Source organism: Meles meles, chromosome 1 (assembly GCF_922984935.1).
Source record: "Meles meles chromosome 1, mMelMel3.1 paternal haplotype, whole genome shotgun sequence".
Taxonomy (NCBI): Eukaryota; Metazoa; Chordata; class Mammalia; order Carnivora; family Mustelidae; genus Meles; species Meles meles.
In genome coordinates, this window is record NC_060066.1 from 201,031,074 (window position 1) to 201,052,336 (window position 21,263).

Below are 21,263 nucleotides of genomic sequence, written 5' to 3' on the forward strand. Positions count from 1 at the left end.
AGAAGGTGACAGGCTTACAAAGGAGTGTCCCCGAGAGAAGCAGGGTCCCAGAAGGGTTGGGGAGCCCGTGTCAGGCAGAGCAGGTGGGGGAACATCTGTGAGCCCTAAAGACATCTGGGACCCGTACACAGGACCAAAGGCCTGGGCAGGGACGGAGTCAATGGTGAGGGGAAGGAAGCAAGGAAGTAAGAGGATGAGAGGAAATGGAACGTGTAGGGCAGACTTGGTTATGCCATTTCACAGATGAGAAGACAGAGGCTCTGAGAGAAGAGACTCGCCCACAGTCACACGGAGTGACTCGATTTGAACCAGACCCAGGCCACTGCTCCGGCCACTCAAGCCGGCAAAGGTCCCTTCACTCTCTAGGCCTCCACTTCTCCATCTGAAAATGAGAACAGCTGGTATGGTCACCGAACCCGAGCTGTGGCCCGTGAAGATCTAGGAACAGCCTAAAAGTTCTGGGGGTGAGAGATCTCTTCCCCTGGCCTGCCCTTTTCCCTGAGTCAACTCTGAGATGACAGAACTTTAAAAATCCCAAGTCTGTGTTGGCTCCTCAGAGGGGCAGAGTCACCAAAAAGCCAGAGGCTGGAGGAAGTCAGTGATTGCAGCAGGTGACGTCAGGCCACCTCCAGGACTGCGACCCAGGTGTCCGCTCTCACCAGGGGCTGCACTGCGTCCAAACTTGCTCACCCGCCTACACTGATGTGGCCACAAGAAACCCCTAGAATGAGCTGTCCTCACCCCAAGTGCTCCTTCTCTCTCCCTGCCTGCCTCCAGCCCATCCCCATCTGTCCACTACACGCCGCTGGGGCCACCTTTCCCAGCCAGGCTGCCCCTTGTCTCTCCCCCACCCTGAAGTCCTCCATGGCTCCCCATCACATAAAGAAGAAGTCGGGTTCTTACACGCCCTCCAGGTCCTTTGCAACCCAAACCCACTGCCCGCGGCCACAGCACCACCCACTAGTCTCCCCTCTACACGCTTGCTCGGCAGCTCCAGGCCGGGGTCACACCACTCGCCACCTCCACCCGAGAGGGGATGCTCGCTCCTCTCTGCCAATCCAGATCGTACAAACATTATGATTCAGACCATTATGATCCTACAAACATAACCCCAATGGCTCCATGTCCTCCAGGGTCACCATGGCCTTACTTCCAGAATATGATCCTTCCAAACCCCATGCCCCAGGCCATGGGCAACCCAGTGCCCTTCTGGGTATTTCTGACTCCCCAGGAGGCTACAGCTCCCACCTCCTAGTTCTGCTCTTGGCTGGAGGCACGTCTCCGCCCCATGCTGCTGTCTGCCAGCCCTCCTCTGCGCCTGAGTGCAGCCTCTGCCCAGACTGCCTCATCCCCAGAGTCCCACAGACTTGAGGCTCTGTGGGCCGTAGACCTCACCGAAGTTTCGGGGAGAGGAAAGGGTTTGAAACCTAGCCAGCAGCACCATCAAAACGAATGTTGCACTTACTGTCCAGAGCATTCCAAGGCCCTTCCTGCCAGCCCGCTCCCTGACTCTGGCTGCCCGCATGCTTCCAAGCCCCTCTCTACTGAGGAACCCCCTGTTCCATGTCCACTGCGTTCCCGGTCCAGGGCCTCCCAAAGTGTCCGTGCAGCGGCCAAGAAACAGCTTCCAAACTCCCGTTCCTCCTTCCACAGCGTCACGTCCTTCACTGTGTGATGACCTTCTCCTCCCAGACTAGGCCCGATGGCGGTGTGACTGGGGTCCTTCCCCTTTCATAACCAAAAGGGACCTCTCATGGGGTCTTGCACAGCAAAAGTGCAGGCTACTTTGGTGACAGCCCCAGCCCAAACAAGGAGCAGCTAGCTGCCTTCAGCCCCTTACTTAAGTAGCAACATTTCAGTTTTCACAGAATGGAATTTTAGAAGTAGAAACGGGACCACCAAGTCCAAGGGCGTTTAACAGATAAGAGGCAGACTGAGACCCAGAGGTCAGGATCTCACACAAAGCAAAGCCCAGCAACTGAGTGCCAAGGCTGGGCCAGAGCCTGTTCTTTGAGTCAGGCTCTGATGCCTCTCGACTCGCCACACCATCTGATCTTCCGTGTTCAGGACAAAGAGGGGAGGTGGTTAAGGAGGGAGCTGGTGTCTACTGGGCACCTACTACGTGCCAGGCCTGGTGCTAAGCACTTTCTGAGAATGATGTCATTTAAACCTCAGGTCAACTCAATTATCCCCATTTTACAGATGAGCAAACTGACACCCAAGGACGAAGCCCACAGCCAGCAGCCCGAGGTCTATGAGCTCAACACTGCGATTACAACCAAGCCCAACTCCTTAAGGAATGTCCCCAGCTTGGTCTGAAATGGGGTTCCCCTTCCACACAACAAGAAAAGCAAATGTTGGTGGAGTCCTTGCTTGTGCCTGGCATCATATGAACGTTTCATGTGATTCACCCCCGTGCCAGGAAGCTGTAGGATTATTCCCATCTTACAGACAAGCAAACCGAGGCTCAGAGAGGTGAGATGTCTCTCACTGTGGATTAGTGGTGGAGGGAGACCCAAACCTAGATCCATCTGGCTCCAAGGCAATATCCTTTCCACTCCCCTTCTCCCAGCCGCCTGGGAAAGGCAGGGCTGGGCACCAAGGCCTGTGCCCACCTCGCTCCTCTATCTTACCAGCTCTGGTAAGAGCACTCACAGATTCACTTTTGGGCACCTGGAATGTGGTTCTGGACATCGTGTCAGCCTAGAAGGGGCAGCCCCTCCTGCCCAGTACCTCTCCCCTACCCCCAAGCTCTGCACAGAGGATATGGTCTGTGGCTAAGAAAGACCCCTATGAGCAAAGCCCAGGCTGCCTGGCTTAGGCTTTTCCTCACTGGACGTTCACTCTGGGACTGAACTAGCCAACCCCGGGGTCCCATCTGGGCCAAGATGGGACAACCCCCTTCCTCCAGGCGCCTTCAGCACTACCCTCCCCTCCTGTCCGGCTGCTAAGGAAGAGGCATTCAGCTGCTCTATCCCCAGAGGCGGGCTAGATCTGCAGATCTGAGGGAGGTCTCCCCTCAAGCTCCTGGGTTGCCAGCAACAGAATCCAATGGGGCTTCCTTCCACGGGGAGGCTGCGGGGAGGTCACAGTGGGCAGCTGCTGGGAGAAGCAGGTGCAGACTGAAGCCCAGGAGAAGGAGGCTTGCGTCTGTCCCAGCAACCCAAGCGACCCTCAGCTCAGAGTCAACCCCCACCCCTGGCTCGGAATGACCCAGTCCCTGTGGCTGACAGAACATGGTGACCAGGCTGGTTTCTGAGGGTCACACGCTCCACGCCTGGAAGGGGGGTGCCTCACGTAAACAGCAGACGAAGTGTAGACGGGGTGAGCCCCAGGGATTTGGGGGCTGGACAGTCAAAACCCAACCAACCACCTCTGCAATAGGCCTCAGACATCGTTTCCTCCGTGTAGGCAGACTGGAAGCTTCTCTGGCTTGGTACGTGCTTCTTCTGCCATCACAGGGTTCTGCTAGAGCCGGGAGGCCCACGCTTCCACATACAGAGGGAGGGAAGTGTGCTTTTAAGCCCTGGTTGCATGTTTAACCCAGTGCTGGGCTCTTTCACACAGGTAATCCCTGCAAGCAAGGAACAGGGATCCTACGAGAGCAAATGGCCATGCAAAGGCTGAGACTGCTGAGTGGTATAGGTCCAGAGGAAAGGCGGTCAGGACAGGGGAGGAGATGGGGGGGGTGGCGGTTGGACCAGGCAGGGCCCAACTGGGAAGGGCCCAAAGGTGCCAAGCTGGCCTCTCGCTAAAGACTGGCCAGCCACCTCCTCCCTCCCCATTTCCAGGCACCTACCACCCAGCCCAGCTCACAAAACAGGATGCTACCTGGGCCACAGCCGTTCTTCTAGGAAATTCCCCAGCACCCAGGTGCACACCCTCCTCCTGGTGGGACTTTCATTGGAACACAGCCCACCCCCACAGGACCAAACATACAAGCAGAGGGAGCCAGGCAAAGGCACAGACCCAGATGCCAAGGGGCGCTCTAAGCAGAGATGAAAAGACAACAATGTTGATTTGCAAACCCATTTTTCGAAGCTAAAAATAAGGTGGAAAACAAAGTAACTCGCTGCTTTTCAGCTAGTTAACAGCACATGGATGTGTTCTTATTTGTAACTCAACTAAAGTGGTCACAGATCAGTTATAGGATTCGTTGGTGTGTTAACACCAGCCCTGAGTCTCTCTGCAGCTAATCTGTAGAAACGCCCACACGTCTGGGTAGACTGGTCATCTCTTGGACGGGTCTGTCCAAGCTGCCTGTGACAGAGGTGTACATAGTGCGCTACGGAGGTGTACATAGGCCTGACCTGCTGAAGAAGTGGGGGGCAGGAAGACCTCGGGGTCCTGAGGGAGTGGGATCCTGGCAGGTCTGGAGGAGGGGCCTCGGGACATCCCTGGAGATGGTAAATAGCCAGGAACAACCTTGACCGCAGTCCCAGCTCCATTACAAGCCATGAAACCTTGGCCAAGTCACATCACCTCCCTGAGCCTCCACTCCCTCACCTGGAAAATGGAGATAACACCGACCCCTTGGAACTGTGAAAAATGAAGAGACCGGATGCAAAGACAAACACACCCCAGTGCAGCCCATGGATCAGGCCCACAGAAAAAGACCACCTTGCCCTCTTACTCAACCCCACTGGCTGACTAAATCCTTTCTCTTGCCGTGTCCAGACACACCCACTGGCCCCATCCTCAAAGCCTGCGGAAAGGTAACAGCACCTTATCAGGTGACGACATGAGCAGGGCTCGCTGGGTGGGTCCTACCAGCCCCAAAGAGAGACAGCTCCGGGGCCTCACCTGGAGCCCCTGAGATGTGATGACCTGCCCTGAGTCACCGCAACAAACAAAGCCGGCAGCAACCCCCGACTCCGCCTCACCACCACGTGAGCCCATTTATCAGCAGCATCTGGGCCGAGCCAGCGCCTCCAGGGTCGGCAAGGCCCTTGATGAAGACCCAAGCCTGGACCTGCCGGGCCGTATCGGAAGCAGAGCCGCCGGGCTCCCCTCCCCGGGCCCCCCTCCCCGGGCCAGGCCATGTGGGGCTTCAGAGATGCTGGCGGCCCTTACAGGTGGCAAAGGGCTCCGTGCTTCACGCATCTAGCGAGCGTCTCCCAAACCCCTGCCCGCTCCTGCTGCCTTTCTCACGGTGGCCAAGACTCTGTCCCGGGCTCCTTTCCTCTTACCTACCAACCAGAGGCCGCAAACGGCTGGGCCCCGGGCCAGATCCAGACTGCAGACAGGTTGTGCGGATAAAAGCATGGCTTCTGGAGCCAGACTGGCACTTTCGAGCTCTATGTCCTGGGCGAGTTACACACGGCTCCAGGCCTCTGTTTCCTCACCTGCAGAGCTGAGACGAACACCTCACAGAGCTGGTGTGGCGAGAAGTGTGGAATAGTGTGCAGGAAATACACCCCAACTTTGCCTTTTATTCAAGTTGAGCCAACATTTTAAAAACTAAGGAGATTTCACAGAAAACTCCAGATTTCTGGCTCTTCTTGAAAAACCAAAAGCTTTGGGACGATCCATTCCTCCAAAGCAGCAGCCGGCATCCCTCTGGAGCCAGTGGTTCTCAGCCTGGGGGGACCTCAGTCCTGAATCAGGTTCAAGTTAGTAGCTGCACCTGGGCTGCTGCTGAACTCTTTCCTTGGCTAGGCCCCACCCTGGACCAGGTAAGTTAGCGTCCCCAGGGAGCGGGTCCAGGAATCCTGTGTCATTAGGGTACCCCTGGTGATTCTCGGGGGTTGCCAGTGTCCAGGGCATCTGCTTTAGGCAGACTATAACTTCCCAGTTGGCCATGGTGACGTTTGCTCTTTATCATTTCACAGGGGTTTATTTTAATTAGGGAACAATGATTGGATCCCTACCCCTATAAAACTGGGAAATAGAAGGAGACCCAGAAGGCCACCAGATCTCGCTCATATCTCACCTGGCCCCCCAAAGCAGCAGCCTGTGACCTTTGTCTCTGCACTCTCCCTGGCCAGCCTTATCCACATGTCACCCCAAAGAACAGTAACTTCCAAGTCCTTACCTTTAACCTAACCTCCTCTCTTCACTGAGCACAGCAAGACCCCTTGCTTCTCAGGGCCTTCATCTCCAATGCCTTTCCTGCCTCCTTCCCTGGCAAACTTCTACTCATCCTTCACGGCCTTGCTCAAGGGCCACGTCCTCCAGGAGGCCCTCCTCCACTTGCCAGGAGAAGCTGAAATCCTCCTTGAAGTCTCCCACTAAGCTGGGAGCTTGTCAAGAGGGAGCTCATACCTGGAACCCTGAGACCTGGTTTGGAGCTTAGCTTCCAGTCCTCAACACCTCTGCATTCACACAGCTTCCCTTCCTTGCCCCTCCCCTTCACACAGGCCTCTCCTGGCCTCTTTCCACATCTCCATTGGAGCTTCATTTCCTACTACTGACTGCCCCATCTCTCCTCATTTCTAAGCTCAAGATGGCATTCCCTCCAGCCACTTCAGCTTCTCACCGAGCCATAGTCGGGCCCTGGATTGGCTGCCCTTGGGTCAAGGGCCTGCGCTTCTCCAGCTAGGGCTGGGAGGTGGTCATGAGGTGCAAACCTGGATTCCTTGAGCAGAGCCTCCTCTTCATGGGGGTCATGGCCACGGCAGGCTCACTGCCTGCCATTACGTGGGCGCTTCCCCTCCTGGGCCTCAGGGTCCCCCCTGCTGACACCCTCAATGACCCCACTCCTCTCTGTTCTCTTCCCTTGCTCAGCCCCTCCCTTGTCCCCTCTCACATCTCCATCCAGAGACAGCTCAGGGGCACGGGGCCTGCCTCCTCCTCCCCCTCCTCCTGCAAACAGACCTATCCGTGGCGACTTCACAGGACTCCTGGGGAAGTCTGCCAGAATACCTACAGAATGTGCAGTTAAATTTTGAAGTTCAGATACACAGTGAACAATTATTTAGTATAAGTATGTCCCAAATATTTCATGAGACATACTTATACTAAACAAAAAGAAAAGAAGAAAAAAAAATATTTCTTGTTTACCTGAACTTTCTTTTTAAGGAAATGTCCTGTATTTTTGTTTGCTAAATCCGGCAACTCCAAAGAGTCCCGCCAGGGAGGCGGGTGCCAGTGGAACTCACACCGCACAGAGAAAGCAGGTCCCTGATGCATCTTGGTTGAGTTACACTGAATGCGACTTTTCCAAGAAGCCAGTCGATCGGGGGCGATGACAACTGGATGCTTTTCTAAATGAGACTCGGAATTTCAGCACCACTCCACCCACGTGTCCCTTAGGGCCCTGAGTGGCTTCAGAGAAAGGGATTCTTCGACTCCTGCAACCCAGGAGTCCAATCCACGTTACCAGGACCCGGCGCCTCTCTCTCCAACTCACTCCCCCTCCTCTGCGTCGGCTCCATTGGCACGGCCAGCCCACCCTCACTTGCGTCACTGCCCAGGGTGGGCGGCTCCTTCCTTTCCCAGCAGCCCCAGCAAAACTCACTGCTTCTCGTTGGTTCTGATTGGGTCATTTCCCCATCTCTGAACCAATCACTGTGGGCCGGAGAATCCGCTGCTCTGATTGGCCAGATCTGAATCACATGTCGCTTCAGAGCTCTATCAGGGTGCTTTGCTAGAGGGAGGGAAGATGATCCTGCGGGGGGTGCGAGAAGGCCGGATGGCTGCGGAGATCCTGTAAGATACACCCTCTGCTCATCACACCCCTGCAGACGTGGTTCTGACATTGTCGAGAGGAGCACCCTTTTTCCATGTGAACGTTTTCACAGATTTTATGTTTAGTATTGGTAGGATGATAAACTACCAAATGATATTTTTAAGTGGGAATTCAGGAATTCCTTGAAACTGATCTGTTTCATCACCTCAGCATCAATATCTACATATGGATCCAGTCTGCAGACCATGCCTGATGCCTAATAATGCGTTATGACCTTGACGACCTTCACAATTAGGCCATCTGCCTTCCCAAGAATGGACCCATGGTGCGATAGCCAGAACGGGTGCAAAATGACCCAGCCTGTGTTTGACAAGTCTTCTCAGTGAGTCACAGACCCCTCTGCCTCCTTGCCGCAGCCCCTTCCGCAGGTGTATCACTGGGGACTCTTTGGTTGCAAGTAGCAGAAATACACCTTGTTAGCTTCAGCAAAGGGAAGTATATTGGAAGGCTACTGAAAACTCACAGAATCTGTCAGGGGCTGGAGCCCCAGGCTTGGGGACCAAGGATGTTGCAGAAGTTAAATAGCAGGTACAGCATTGGGTTCATGATCAGAATAATACGGTAATGACCCTGACTCAGGGATGGATGGATCAGGCTCTTCAGTTCAAGATTCCATTCTGGTAAAGAAACTTCTGTTTAGCCTACCTTTAGCTAGGGAAGGTGAGACTCCTGCATTCCAGGAAAGGAAACCGGAGTGCTGGCCTACAGGGGAGCTGATGCAGGCAGCCAGAAGCAAGGAACATTCCCTGCAAATGTGACATACCCTTCAGGTGGCTGAGATGGGGATACGCCCTCCTCAGTCAGGAGTGTAGTGGTCAATTATTTTGCTATTAGAGTTGCCACCATTTTTTTTTTAACTTTTTGGTTATTCTGGAAGCATTCACTTGGATTTTTCCCTGCTCTGGTTTTCTTTATGTTTCCATAATCTTTCGGCTCTTGGGTGGTCTGGTTTCCGACAGGCAGCAGCGTCAGCTGGTTCTCACAGAGTCCATGTGCTCATGGAGGAAATGTGGCCTGAGCCGATGTCACCCCACCCACAGAAAGGAAGTGACAGCTACACAAGGTGGAGAAATGTATGGGTTGTATCCGTAAGGATGATTTTGGTTACTAGGAACAGAAAACCCAATTCAAATAGCCATAAATAATAAAGGCAAATTATTGGCTCATTTTTTTTCTTGAAACGTCCTTCAGGAAAAGTTTGATCCAGCAGTTTAACAGTGCCAGCAAGGACCTAGTTTCTCTCACTCAACTTCTTTTTTCAAGACCGGCTTCCCTATAGTCTCAAGACACATGCCAGCATTTCCCAAGACTAAGATCACCTCATTCATGCTGAGTAGGGTATCAAAGAAGCATCTTTGTCCCAGAGCCCTCACAAAAATCCTGAAGTTCACTCTGACATGACAGGTATAGGTCACACGCCCAAATGTAAACCAATCACTGAGCCAGGGGGTTGAAATGCACATACTGTTTTAACCCCAGTTCTGCCTAGTTCCAGAAGCAGAGCAGTCCCTGAAGTCGTCTGGTTCCCCAAACCAAAACCACGGCTCTCCAGGAGGGCAGGGGGCAGGGAGGAGAAAGATACCGGGAAAGCCACCCACACCGGCCCACTGCATTGGGCAGCCACATACAAGGGAGTTAATGACTGACTGTCATAATTGCAGCTCCCATCATGAACCACATGAAGCGTTTCACATGCATGAGTTCTGTGACTTAATGAATCATCACAGAACCCTGGGAGGTGGCCTTTTAATCCAATGTGGCAGGGAAGAAAGCAGGTTAAGTGAAGTGACTCTAAGTATCATGGCCATGATGAGTCAGAGGCAGGATATGAACCCAAAATCTGTCTGGTCCCCAAATCCATCTTCCTAACCTTCACCCCATCCTCAGTCACATGCAAGGTACTGCTGGGGACACCAAGAAGGGAAGCACATTTGTTCAACAGGCCTTAACTGAGCACCTACCATGTGTCAGGCATTCTTGCAGACTCTGAGTACTCAACCCAATGGGAAATGTTGTTTATGGGGGCTGTTGGGCACTTGACCTGCATTACCTCACTGAATCCTTAAACACCCTCTGGGGAAGACAGTCTTATCGTCTCTGGATCCCTGAGTTAACAGAGGGACAATACCGTCCAGTTACAAGTCACCCAGCTGGTTGGGGAACTCTGCTTGGTCTCACTTTCTGGGAGCTAAGTGGGCATTCGCGAAGGTCAGATCAACAAGAAGACAGCACATCTGCCTAGATCCACTGGAAAATCCAACCTGGAGGAGTGCAGGCCCACGTGGATCAGGGTGTGCTGAGAAGGCATCCCAGAGAAGCACAAGTTTCCTGAGGTGTGGAGAATAAGGGTACAAATTTAAGGTGCCTCGGCTGGCCCGGGGGCCCACCACTTCCTCCACGTGCTCTGGGCATTTGTCGGCAGTATCCCCACCTCTGGGAATTTCCACCCCAGAATCTCAAACAGGGAAACCTGCTTGACTCTCTCAGTACTTTGCAAACCCCAGGGTTAGCGTAAGAGAATTTTAACAACTACAATTTACAGGCCCCTTCTCAGTGCCAAGGTTCCATCCCAGCCTTGCAGTCAGCCCGCAAGGCAGGAACTGTAGACATCATTTTACAAGCAAGGAAATGGAGTGTTCAAGACAGAGCTCAGAAGTCACGGGGCCAAGATTGAACCTCCAGGCCTAACAATCTCCTTGCTTGTCAAGAGACACTGAGATTCCCCAGGCTACACACACACACACACCTACACCTTTATCCATAGAAGAGGCTAGTGTCCTTCCTGAGTCACCCTCCCCTAGGCGGCTGTCCAACAGGCCGTCTGACTTGGGCTCTTGGTTGCGGACTTTCTAAAACCCTCAGGCAACTCATTGTGGGTGTCCCCTTGGCAGGAGTCAGGGTTCCCCTGAGCTTCTCTAAATCTGCCACTCGTTCCCCGAAGCCTTAATGGAGGAGATAAGGGCAGACAGAAACCTACTGAGAAGAAGAACATGGGGGGTTTTCAATGATTTTTTTTTTGTAGATTCCATTATAATTAACAGTGTTTTAACAGTTTCGGGTGCACAAAGAGTCATTCAGTAATTCCATATATTACTTGGTGTTCATCATGACAACCGTCTTCAGCCCCTTCCCTATATGCCCCATCCCCCCACCCCACGCACTTCCCCTCTGACAAGCCCCAGTTTGCTCTCTCTCAAGTTGAGTCTGTTTTTTGGTTTGTCTGTTTTTCTTCCCTTCGTTCATTTGTTCTATTTCTTAAATTCCACGGAGAGCTGAGATCATGTGATATTTGTCTTTCTCCAACTGACTTACTTCACTTAGCGCTGTACTCTCCAGCTCCACTCATGTCGTGGTAAATGGCAAGATCTCATCCTTTTTATGGCCGAATAATATTCCGTTGTGTATATACACCGCATCTTCTGTATCCATTCATCATTCGATGGACTCTTGGGCAGCTTCCATACTTTGGCTCTTGTAAATAATGCTTCAGTAAACACTGGGGTACATGTATCCCTTGGAATTAGTGTTTTCATATTCTTTGGGTAAATACCCAATAGTGTGATTACTAGATTATAGGATAGGTCTATTTTTAATCCATTAAGGAATCTGCAGCTAAACTGTTTTCCACTGCGGTCACACCAGTTTGCATTCCCACCAACATTACACAAAGGTTCCTTTTTCTCTACGTCCTTGCCAACACTTGTTTCTTGAGTTTTTGATCTTAGCCATTCTTCCAGGTGCGATTTGATAGCTCATTGTGGTTTTGATTTGCATTTCCCTGCTGATGAGTGATGCTGAGCATCTTTTCATGTGTCCGGGGGCCATCTGTAGATCTTCTCTGGAGAAATGTCTGTTCATGTCTTCCGCAAGAACGTGGATTTGGAAGACAGACCGACCTGAGTTTGAATCTAGGCTTGGCCACCCACACGCTGTGCGATCCCGAGCAAGTCATCTCCTGTCCGTGGGCCTCAGTGTCCCGAGCTGTTAAATGAGAGCCAGTAATCCCCACTCCTTGGGTTGCTGTGTGAACCAGAAACCTAGAAATTGTCTTTCAAGTGTTTCTTGCCACCACCACCATCCTCCCACCATCCACTCAGGTACTGAATTTATTCATTTTACCTCCGAAATCCAGTTCACATTCACGCACCTCTCTCTGTCTCCTATGTCATCTTTCTCGTTCAGGCCACCACGATCTCCTGCCTGGACAACTAGTTAACCAGAGAGATCATTACAGAATCATACCTTCAATGATGCCAGCCCCAGTTCTTTTTTTTTTTTTTTTAAAGATTTTATTTATTTATTTGACAGAGAGAGATCACAAGTAGGCAGAGAGGCAGGCAGAGAGAGTGAGAGGGAAGCAGGCTCCCTGCAGAGCAGAGAGCCCCATGCGGGACTCGATCCCAGGACCCTGAGATCATGACCTGAGCCGAAGGCAGCAGCTTAAACCACTGAGCCACCCAGGCGCCCGCCAGCCCCAGTTCTAACTCTCCAATGGCTTCCTATTGCTCGCAAGGAAACTTCAAGATCCCTACTGTCACCGGCACAGAGAGGCCCGCGTGGGCAGAGCCCATCACCTTACCGACCCATCACTTACCCTCTCCCTGGGGCTATCAGCACTCAACCTCACAGCTACACCACTCCCTCTGCCTGGAACATTCTTCCCCATTTGAAGCCAGTTAATTCCTGCTTATGCAGCAGATCCCTAGTCAAAGATTACTTCCTCAGGGAAGTCTTCCTTGATTTCTCAGACCAGATCAGACTCCCCCATTTATTGGTCACACCCAGTACGTCTCCTTTGTAGCCCCAATCACAATTACAGTTACGTAAGTATTGGCTGAACTAGTCTTTGAATATCTGTCGCCTTAGTCATGGGCACATTGTTTTCGTCTCTTCCACAGGAGAACAACCCTCCCACCTGGACCTAATGATCCCAGAGAAGGGTCCAGATGCAGACTGGATAGACGGGTGTTGATAGAAGAGGGGGAGTACAGGGACATGGGGTGGGGCAGGCATCTTCAGTACCCCCACGGAGAAAGCCCGGACAAGAATAAAGCCCCAAACAAAGAGAGCAGAACGAGGAGACAGAGGGCAAGCCACTGGTTCTGAGAATGTTCTTTTGCCCTGGAGCCAGCAATGTCTGAAAGTCTTCCCTGTTACGGGATGCCCCCGCCCCACCCCGGTGCTCTTGTGTGTTTGGCTTAAGCTGGTTTCACGGCACCGACAACAGAGGAGAGCAGGCCAGTAAAACTTTTCCAAACTAAGGTCCGTGGGATGGGACCCGGGAGCTGCTCTTCCTCCGTGCCTGGCCCAGAGCCTGCTCGCTCACTGTGTGTTACATGGAGAATGAAGGGGCGAGTGGACAGCCACAGCACTCGAGTCCTGGTTCTTGAGACACGTGGCCCATCACACATGAGCCACGCCATCGCACAGATACCGCCCGCTTGATGGAAGCTCGAGCCTCCCTGATGTCCTGACTCCAGGGTCCCTCCCCCCACCCCAGAGGGGAAACCATCCCGGCCCCACCGGCTATGGCCTGCCACTGTGGCTACAGGCTCCTTGGTCCTCCAGCTCCCGCCTTCCCCGCTCACTCTCACGAAAGCCAAGGCCTTTCCTCTCCCTCCTTTGCTTCCCGGAATATTCCAGGGCTGACCCATCACCCCAGGTGCACGCCCCAGTAGCCAAGGTAACTGTTTACCTTCTGCCCTTAGAAGCCATCTCCGGCTTGTGTCAGCGGGTGTCCCACACAGCTGCGCTCCGCCCACAGCCCAGCCAGACCAGCAAAAGCGCTTCCTGGAAAGGGTTGGCATTGCCGGGCTGAGGCTCCCACTCTTTCATACCCACCCACATGCCCCCTGCCCAACCCGGCTCCCCAAGCCCCGGTGTGTCACGCACTCACCTTCTAGTCTTTCTGGGAGCCAAGGGAAATGGGAGTCGGGGCACACCTCTTCCTGCTTCTCCCGCCACACTGCCCATGGCTTTGGCCAACACTGGGTGGATGGGAAAGGGTGAGCTCCCCGGGCTCTGGAGTCAGAGAGATGGGAGTTCAACACCCCCCACTCCTTGCAGCTCTGGGACCTCAAGCAAAGCACTTCATCTCTCTGAGCCTCCATACGTAGCACAAAGATAATAACCGTCATCACCCCTGTGGGCTGTTGTGACCATGACGTTAGTGTGGTGCCTGGCATGGGATTAAACACCGACTGACTTGAGGGGCTCAGGGCGGGGGCTCCGCTCTTTCCCGAGGGGACACCAGGCTAGAGGAGCCCTGCCTCACCCAGCGGGGAATCCTGACTTTAGGGGCCACCTGCTTTCGGACAGCTGGGTGGAAGGCAGCAGGGAGGGGCATTGACCTGCTTTGTGCAATTTCTACCCTTTGTTAATATGGTGTTTATTTGCGGAGGCTCCGGCAGGTCTGATGGTGGCTTTAGGGTTCGAAGGGCTCCCAGGGTCCTTGGACAGCCCAACATCCTCCTGTGTGACTGGGCCTGTCCTTGACCTCCGCAGGGCACTTTGGAGCTATCCCCACCTTCTCCCCCTTCACCGCATCACCACCCTAGAAACAGCCCGCATGAGCGCGAGCACCCACGCAACTACCCAGAGTTTTGCTGTTTCCTAATAAACAGGTTCCCCCAGCCTATGAGCACTGGCTTTGGAGTCACCAATGGAGGGCATTCTACCAGCTACGTGGCCTCGGAGGAGTCTCCTCACCTCTCGGAGGAGTCACCTCACCACGGTCACAGAATAGGGAAAACATTACCTAACCCCGGACACCTTGAGGATTAAACACGGAAACTGAAGGCAGCGCTGGACACGGCAGCAGGCACTAACAAATGATGAGCAGCCACGGGAAGGAAATGACACGTGGGCATCCGCCGCCCCCAGCTCCCACCTGCTTTCAAAGGAGGGTGCAGCCCAGAAGCCGAGAAAGGCCAGGGGAGAAGGAAGGGAAGGCCGAGCCAGGCGCCAGGCCCTGCTTGGGCCAGGGCAGGAGGAGCGGGAGCAAGACCGAGCGCTGCAGCCCCGAGGCCTGTCCCCATCTCTCCCCACTCTGAGCTTCGCGTGTGGATCCCCCAGCCATGCATCTGCACTCTGTGCTCCGAGGCCGCTGGGCCCAGCAGTGCTCACAGCTAGAGTGCTGTGCACCTCAGGAGCATCGGCCCAGGGAACCCCCCCACAACCAGACCAGGGAGCCGGCTTAGGCCTCCAGGAAGGGCGTGCCAGCGTCTGGAGGAGAGGCTGTGAGGGGGTGCAGCCCTCAGCCTGCGAGGGTGGAGTGTAGGCCAGAGACGACCAGAGCAGGGTCCAGGGTCAAGGTCAGGGCCTCACTGGCATCAGTCTCAGGGAAGGTAGGAACTGAGTGGATCCCTGCCCTCCAGGACCCTTACAGTCTAGCAGAAAGAACAGATGCTAAACAAAGAATTAAAAGCGGGATCCGTGGGGACTCCTGGGTGGCTCAGTGGGTTAAAGCCTCTGCCTTCAGCTCAGGTCATGGTTTCAGGTCCCGGGATCGAGCCCCGAATCGGGCACTCTGCTTAGCAGGGAGCCTGCTTCTCCCTCTCTCTGTGCCTGCCTCTCTGCCTACTTGTGATCCCTCTCTGTGTCAAATAGATAAACGAAATCTTAAACTAAATATAAAATAAAATAAAAATAAAAAGTGGAATCTGTGATAGAGGTGCCTGTGGGGACAGAGCCTGGCTTCACTTGGAGGTTCACCGGCTGATACCCCGCCTGGGGCCCCTATGGCCATTCCTGCTGCCTGGCCCCGTCCCACGAGCCCTGGGGCAGGGTGTTCAGGAAGCCAAACCCACAGCTCAGGCCCAGTTCTGCCCTGCTCTGGGCCTCACCAAGGCCCAGGGTCCCTGAGTTCACATCTCCCAGGGGGCAGCCCCCAGACCAGCTGCAGACCCCAGACCCACTGAATCAGATTCTCCGCAGCAGCGCCCCAAGTCAGCAGAGTCAGCAAGCATCCGGGGGCGCTGATGCTCCTTGAAGTTTGAGAACACCCCCAGTCACACATTTATTTGGCCAACTTTTCTTGAGTCCCTACTGTATACCTAGTATTACTCTAGGTCCTGAGGGTCCATCTGGCAACAGATACAGCCCCTGACCTCAAAGCTGACATCTTACTGGGAGAGATAGTGAGACAAATAAATATACAATGAGATCATCCAGATAGTGGTCAATACTGTGAGGGGCAGAGTGGTCAGGGAAGGCCTCTTGGAGGAGGAGACATCTGAGCTGAGACCTAGAGGATTCAAAGACAGGTGTGTCTGCTTCCACCCCCTAACCACAATGGCACTACCTCCCCTGGTCCCATCGGCCTCCACACTCCAAAGGGCCAGGAAAACCAAGGGTGATGTTGGAAAAAAGGCCAAGCTTCCTCCTGCTGGAGAAAAACCTTCACAAACTAAGTGTCAGGGGAAGTGGTGATATGATGCCCACCACATATAAATAGGCCTGTCCACCCCAGAGTCACCCTGGAAACCTGCGGTCAGTTTGGACTTTGCTTAAGGCTGAGCTCCCTGCCACCAGGAGCCCAAAACGGCTGAACAAACTTCAAGCTTCACATGGGGCCAGCCCTCGGTGAGTTCAAGGCCGGAGCATTTCTCCAAAGTCAAAAACCGCAACAGGAAGGCACAGAAACGGTCTTCTGAGGAGGCCCGGCCTCGCGCAAGGGCTCTGGTCAGCTTCCCGAAGGCCGTGATGGATCAGGAAGGAGGAAAGCCAAGAATGCCCCCTCGTGCCAAGGTCTCTAGCCTGCCCTGGGGCCACCGTACCCAATATGGGAATTGGGGGGTTGGGTGCTGCATTGTCCTGCGTCCCCACTCCCCGGAGAAGCAAAGCATTGGGTCCCCAATGCAGAGAACGAAGGAAGAAAGTGTGCGGTTGGGTTGTGCTGTGTGTCCCGAATTGGTCTTGACAATTCTTGATTTCCGGTCGTCTGTTCCCATTTCCCATGGAAAGCAGCTAGCTGGGAGATGGGATCATGCTGGGAGTTCCGCCCGGGGGGGAAGGAGACGGGAACCCACGCGCTCGGTTCTGGCTCTGCCGCTTGACAGGTCTCCCCCTTCCTGTGCCTGGGGACACTGGCCAAAATCAAGCACAGGGGTCCTCGGACTGATTCTTTGCCCTGACAAGAGGGAGGGATGTGGGCTCCAGAATGAAGGCAGTGGTGGCCTTGGGAGGGGCTGAGAAGGAGAAAGGGGCCCTGTGGGGAGAGATGGGGTGTAGGAAACAGCCTGCCAGCTCCCCAGTGCCCACACCGCCTGCTATCACCAGCCCACTTCCCACCTCCTTCCTTTGGCCTCTGGGCTGGAATCTTCACTCCATCTTTTATTGGCTGTATGACCTTGACAAGTCCCTTGGCCTCTCTGAGCCTCAGCAGCACCATGGGTAGAATGAAGCTAATGATCCCTGGGCAAGGTTCCCAAGAGATCACGCCTGCCCTGCCCCCCTCGGCACCTGGCTCACAGGCAGAGTGTTAGAAAACAATCATTCTCTTTCCCTGATAAATCTGAACTGTGCCCTTGATCCTGGTCCGCACATTAAACTCAGGGGCTAAGCTCCTCCACAAGAGGGACTGGACTTAGTTCAATAGGATAATCATCCCCATCACCCTCACTCCTGACGTCAAACCCTGTACATTCACCTCTGAGTGAGGTCCTGGCCAGCCCACGGCACGCCACCGTTCATGAAAACTACAATTTACTGCACGCCTCCCACGTGCCGGGCCCCGCACACTTGTTCACTACCCCATCGTGTTCTCCAACAGCCCTTCCAGCTGAGGAGATCCCCATTTTGCAGATGGGCAAACTGAGGCTCAGAGATGTGAAGTTTCTGCCCGGGGACCACACGGAGCCCCACTTTCTGCCTGCAAAGTCCAGACATTAGCCACCAGGCCACCCTGAGGCTGAGGGGAGCTTCTGTTCTCTCAGTACTTCAGCACAGGCTGGACGTGCTGGGGAGACATCGGAAGAAATAGCAGAGGCCTGAGGGGCTCCCCTAGCCAGCCAGCTCTTGGCGATTTCACTGAAATCCAATTTCTCCTACATTAAAATCTCCTCCTCCTTTTTTGCAAAATAAAGTCTTCAAGGTAGATCCCAAGGCTGCTCCAAATTCTGGAGAAGCCCAGAGTAGGCCTGTGACTCTGGGAGCACATTTGCCAAACCCAAATGGGCACATGAGGCCTACCAAGGATGAGAGTCCCTGAATATGTGAATGTGGGGCCATTTGGGGCAATCAAAGTCCCAAGACCACTACTGGCCAATCCCATGATTCCTCAGTTCTTTCCGGGAAAGGGCAGTTGTGCCTCCAGACCGTGACTCAGTCCATTCATCTATAGGCCAGCCATGGTGATCAGGGCTCTGTGGGCCTGTGTAGCCCCCTGGACACCCTGACTGGGTGGGAGCAGGTCAGGGAGGGCTTCTTGGAGGAGGGAGGGTGGAGCAGGCCCTGCAGACAGAGACAATTTGGGCAGGCAGAGAGAATGATGTGTCTTTTCCAAAGAAGCATCTTTGCACAACAGAGAAGGTTGGTCTTCAGGGTCAGACTGAACTGGGTTTGAATCCTTAGGTGGACAGATGGATGGTCAGACAGATGGATAGATGGACAGATGGATGAACGGACAGATGAATGGATAGATGAATATATGGATAGCTGAACGTAGGAGTGGATAGATGGGAGAGTGGATGGATGGATGGATGGATGGATGGATGGATGGATGGTTGGATAGGTAGATGGATGGATGGTTGGATAGATGGATGGGTGGATGGGTAGATGGACAGACAAAAGGATGGTAGATGGATATACAGATGTCTATATGGATGGATGGATGAATAAATGTACAAAAAAATAAAAGGAGGAAGAATAGTCCAACCAGTTAATCCCAAGGCTGCTGTCCCGTCTGCGCACCCTACTCTAGTCAGGACGTACAAGGTGACGGCATGGAAACGAGCAATTCAAAAACCTCAGGGGCTCCAAACAGCAAAGGTTTCATTCTTGTTCGCACCACACGCTTGGGGGCTGGTGGGGACCCTGCTCCACGTTGTCCTCACTCAGGACCCAAGCCAACACCATCCTGCCAGTTGCTGGTGGCTGTCACATTTCGTTGGCCAAAGCCAGTCAGGTGGCCGCCCCAGCTTCAGGGGAGCAGGCAGTGAGTTCCCACCACGGATCCTGCGGGAGGAGAACCTGGACATTGTGGAGCACTGCCCCAGAGCCAGTGGGATGGGGACTGAGTGCAGAAGGGAAACCGAGGAAAGGCCCTGGCCCATCTCCTCAATCCGGGGATGCCAGAGGCCGGAGGGGACATGTTCGCTCCTCAGCCCTCCGGCCCTGCTCACACTTCAAGTTCACCATGAGCCCAGGTGCCCCGGGGGAGCCGGAGCATACATCTTGCCTGGTCCTGCCTCAGACAGAGCCTTGCTCCCAACTCTCCCCTCCTGGGCCCAAAGGCAGACACAGGGCACCCTGGAGGAGAAGTATGGGGTGTCCAAGCTGAAATGTTCTCTAGCGATCAAGTCCAACCCCTGCATTCACAGAGAGAAACTGAGGCTCAGAGAGAGTGACTGGATTCCCAGGACCCAGCTTGTAATGGGCAGAGCTGGGTCTCCAGAAACTCTGTCCAGCGTCTGTCCCTTCTGCCCTTCCGCCCTCAAGCTACAGGCAGACGTCCTCGTAGTGGGGCATGAGAGGCCAGAGTAAAATGCCTGCCTTTCCCTGGGCCAAACCACCCCTGCTGAGCTTGCCAGGCTAATACAGCACCCCCCGGGCAGTTTGGGGCCTTCCGGGTGCTTCCCATAGACCCAGAGCCCCTCCCCATCTGCAGGGAAAACCCTGGATTTGAAGGCAGGCAGTCCTGTGTTCCAGGCCCTGCCCTACTGCATCCCAGCAGAGTGTCCTTGGGCAAGTCACTGAACTTCACTGAACTTCAGTTTCCTAATCTGTGAAATGGGGATGACGGTTGCCCTGCCTCATTCACTGGGCTCTGGGAAGGCATGGGAATATTTGTTCCATCATGATTTGTCATACAGACGTGCACAAGCAGAGGTTTTCTGTCCCTTCTCCCCACACAGCCCCGTCAGCCCTAGCGGGCCCACTGAGGCTGGCACACGCCTCACACGAAGTCTTGTTCAGACACTATTTCGATGAACTGAATTGATGTGTTCTCGATTCATTTCTGCAGGCACCTGCCAGCTCCTGGGCCAGTGTTGGGGGGAGGGGTGACAGGATGACAAAAACCTCTTAGTCCTAAGAGAAGCCCCAACACAGCCACGCAGATGCAGGAGAGCGGGAGGTCCCAGGCTGTGCGTGATGCTGGGTGCCTGTCCGTGTGTCCCTCCTTCCCTGATAGCCCATTCTCCCCACTGGGCTGCGAGCTCTATGGACCCAGAGACCCACCAAATTCCCGGGGACTGACCTGGGGCCCGGTTCACGGCTGATCGGCACTGGATGCTTAACTGGCCGAACGAAGGATCTTGTGGGCAGTCCTTTCTCTCTGAGCCTCGGGTTCTTTACGTGTAGGATGGCGTGGCTAGAAAATACCCCGAGATCACAAAAGAGCTTAGATAACCTAGTTTGCCAAGTCCCTGGATCATCACAGGCCTCCAGTGGGCGTGGCTGGAACCACGACCCGCATCGGTATTAGGAAGAGAACAGCATTGCAGAGAGGACGGAGGTCGCCCGGGAGCCCCGCTCACAGTCAGCTCTGAGATATCGGTCCCACTGCTGCCCACTGCCACGCCTGCGCCTCCACTCCAGCCTCCCAGATGCCCCCACCCCCATATACTCGATGAAGAGATGGAGACTCCAGGAGATGAGAGAACTCACCCAGGCCACCCCAGAACCTAAGACCATGGACAGAGCATTGCCTCCGTGTCTCCAGCTTGCCCACCGAGGCGCCAGGAGGGAGGACACTTCCCCTGCCTTCTGTTGTCATAAGAGGGAAGGGGGCTTGCCCGGGCTCCACAGCCAGTGGGCTGTGAAGGAGCACCTCCTGCCCCCGCCCAGGGCCTCAGCCTCAGACCTTGGGGCCCACTCCGCCCCCAGGAACTGGGATCTGAGCAGCGCCCCGGCTGCCCTCCACTGCTCCCGGAAGTGCCCTGCGTCTGCACCTTGATCTCCACACCCACGATGCCAGGAAACCCCAGCAGGGGCGGCCAAACTGTGGGATATTTATAGCGGGCATGCAGAAAAGCTCCCACCCCCTTCTGTTTACCCAACAGTGCTCTCCTAGCTGGGCGCTTCCAGCCCCGCCAGCCACAGACAGACCCTCACTGCCGCCTCATCTATTTTTTCCTCCCCACTTAATTTTGCATCATCCCAGTTTCCAAAATAAACTTCCCCAAACCCGGCCAGGCTCACTCTGGCCCAGAATCCCTAATGGAGAGCCCCTCTTCGGCCCCAGCCCCCATCAGACCGTCAGGCAAAGCCACCAAACCCAACCCGGCCCCTCGGCTGCCCTTGGCCTTGATTTAGAAGCAGCTGCTCCGGCCCTGGCGGGTTTCTGACACTCCAGGGCTGGGGTGTCTGTATCTGTGGGGATGCCTGCTGGGCATCTGTGTGTGTGGTTCCT

The 21,263-nt window shown here is 54.5% G+C and overlaps 1 long non-coding RNA gene across 2 annotated transcripts; it reads right to left on the minus strand.

The window, feature by feature from the left end:
* Positions 1 to 278: 278 nt before the first annotated feature.
* On the minus strand, positions 279 to 20,746 carry LOC123925053. Of its 2 annotated transcripts, XR_006814907.1 has the most exons (5): positions 20,519 to 20,746; positions 20,109 to 20,222; positions 13,587 to 13,711; positions 13,386 to 13,480; positions 279 to 382 (listed from the first exon to the last, which is right to left on the minus strand). It is a non-coding gene; the product is annotated as an uncharacterized LOC123925053 (long non-coding RNA). The 2 variants fall into 2 exon arrangements; XR_006814906.1 differs by lacking the exons at positions 279 to 382; positions 13,386 to 13,480; positions 13,587 to 13,711 and adding an exon at positions 18,746 to 18,865.
* Positions 20,747 to 21,263: the final 517 nt, after the last annotated feature.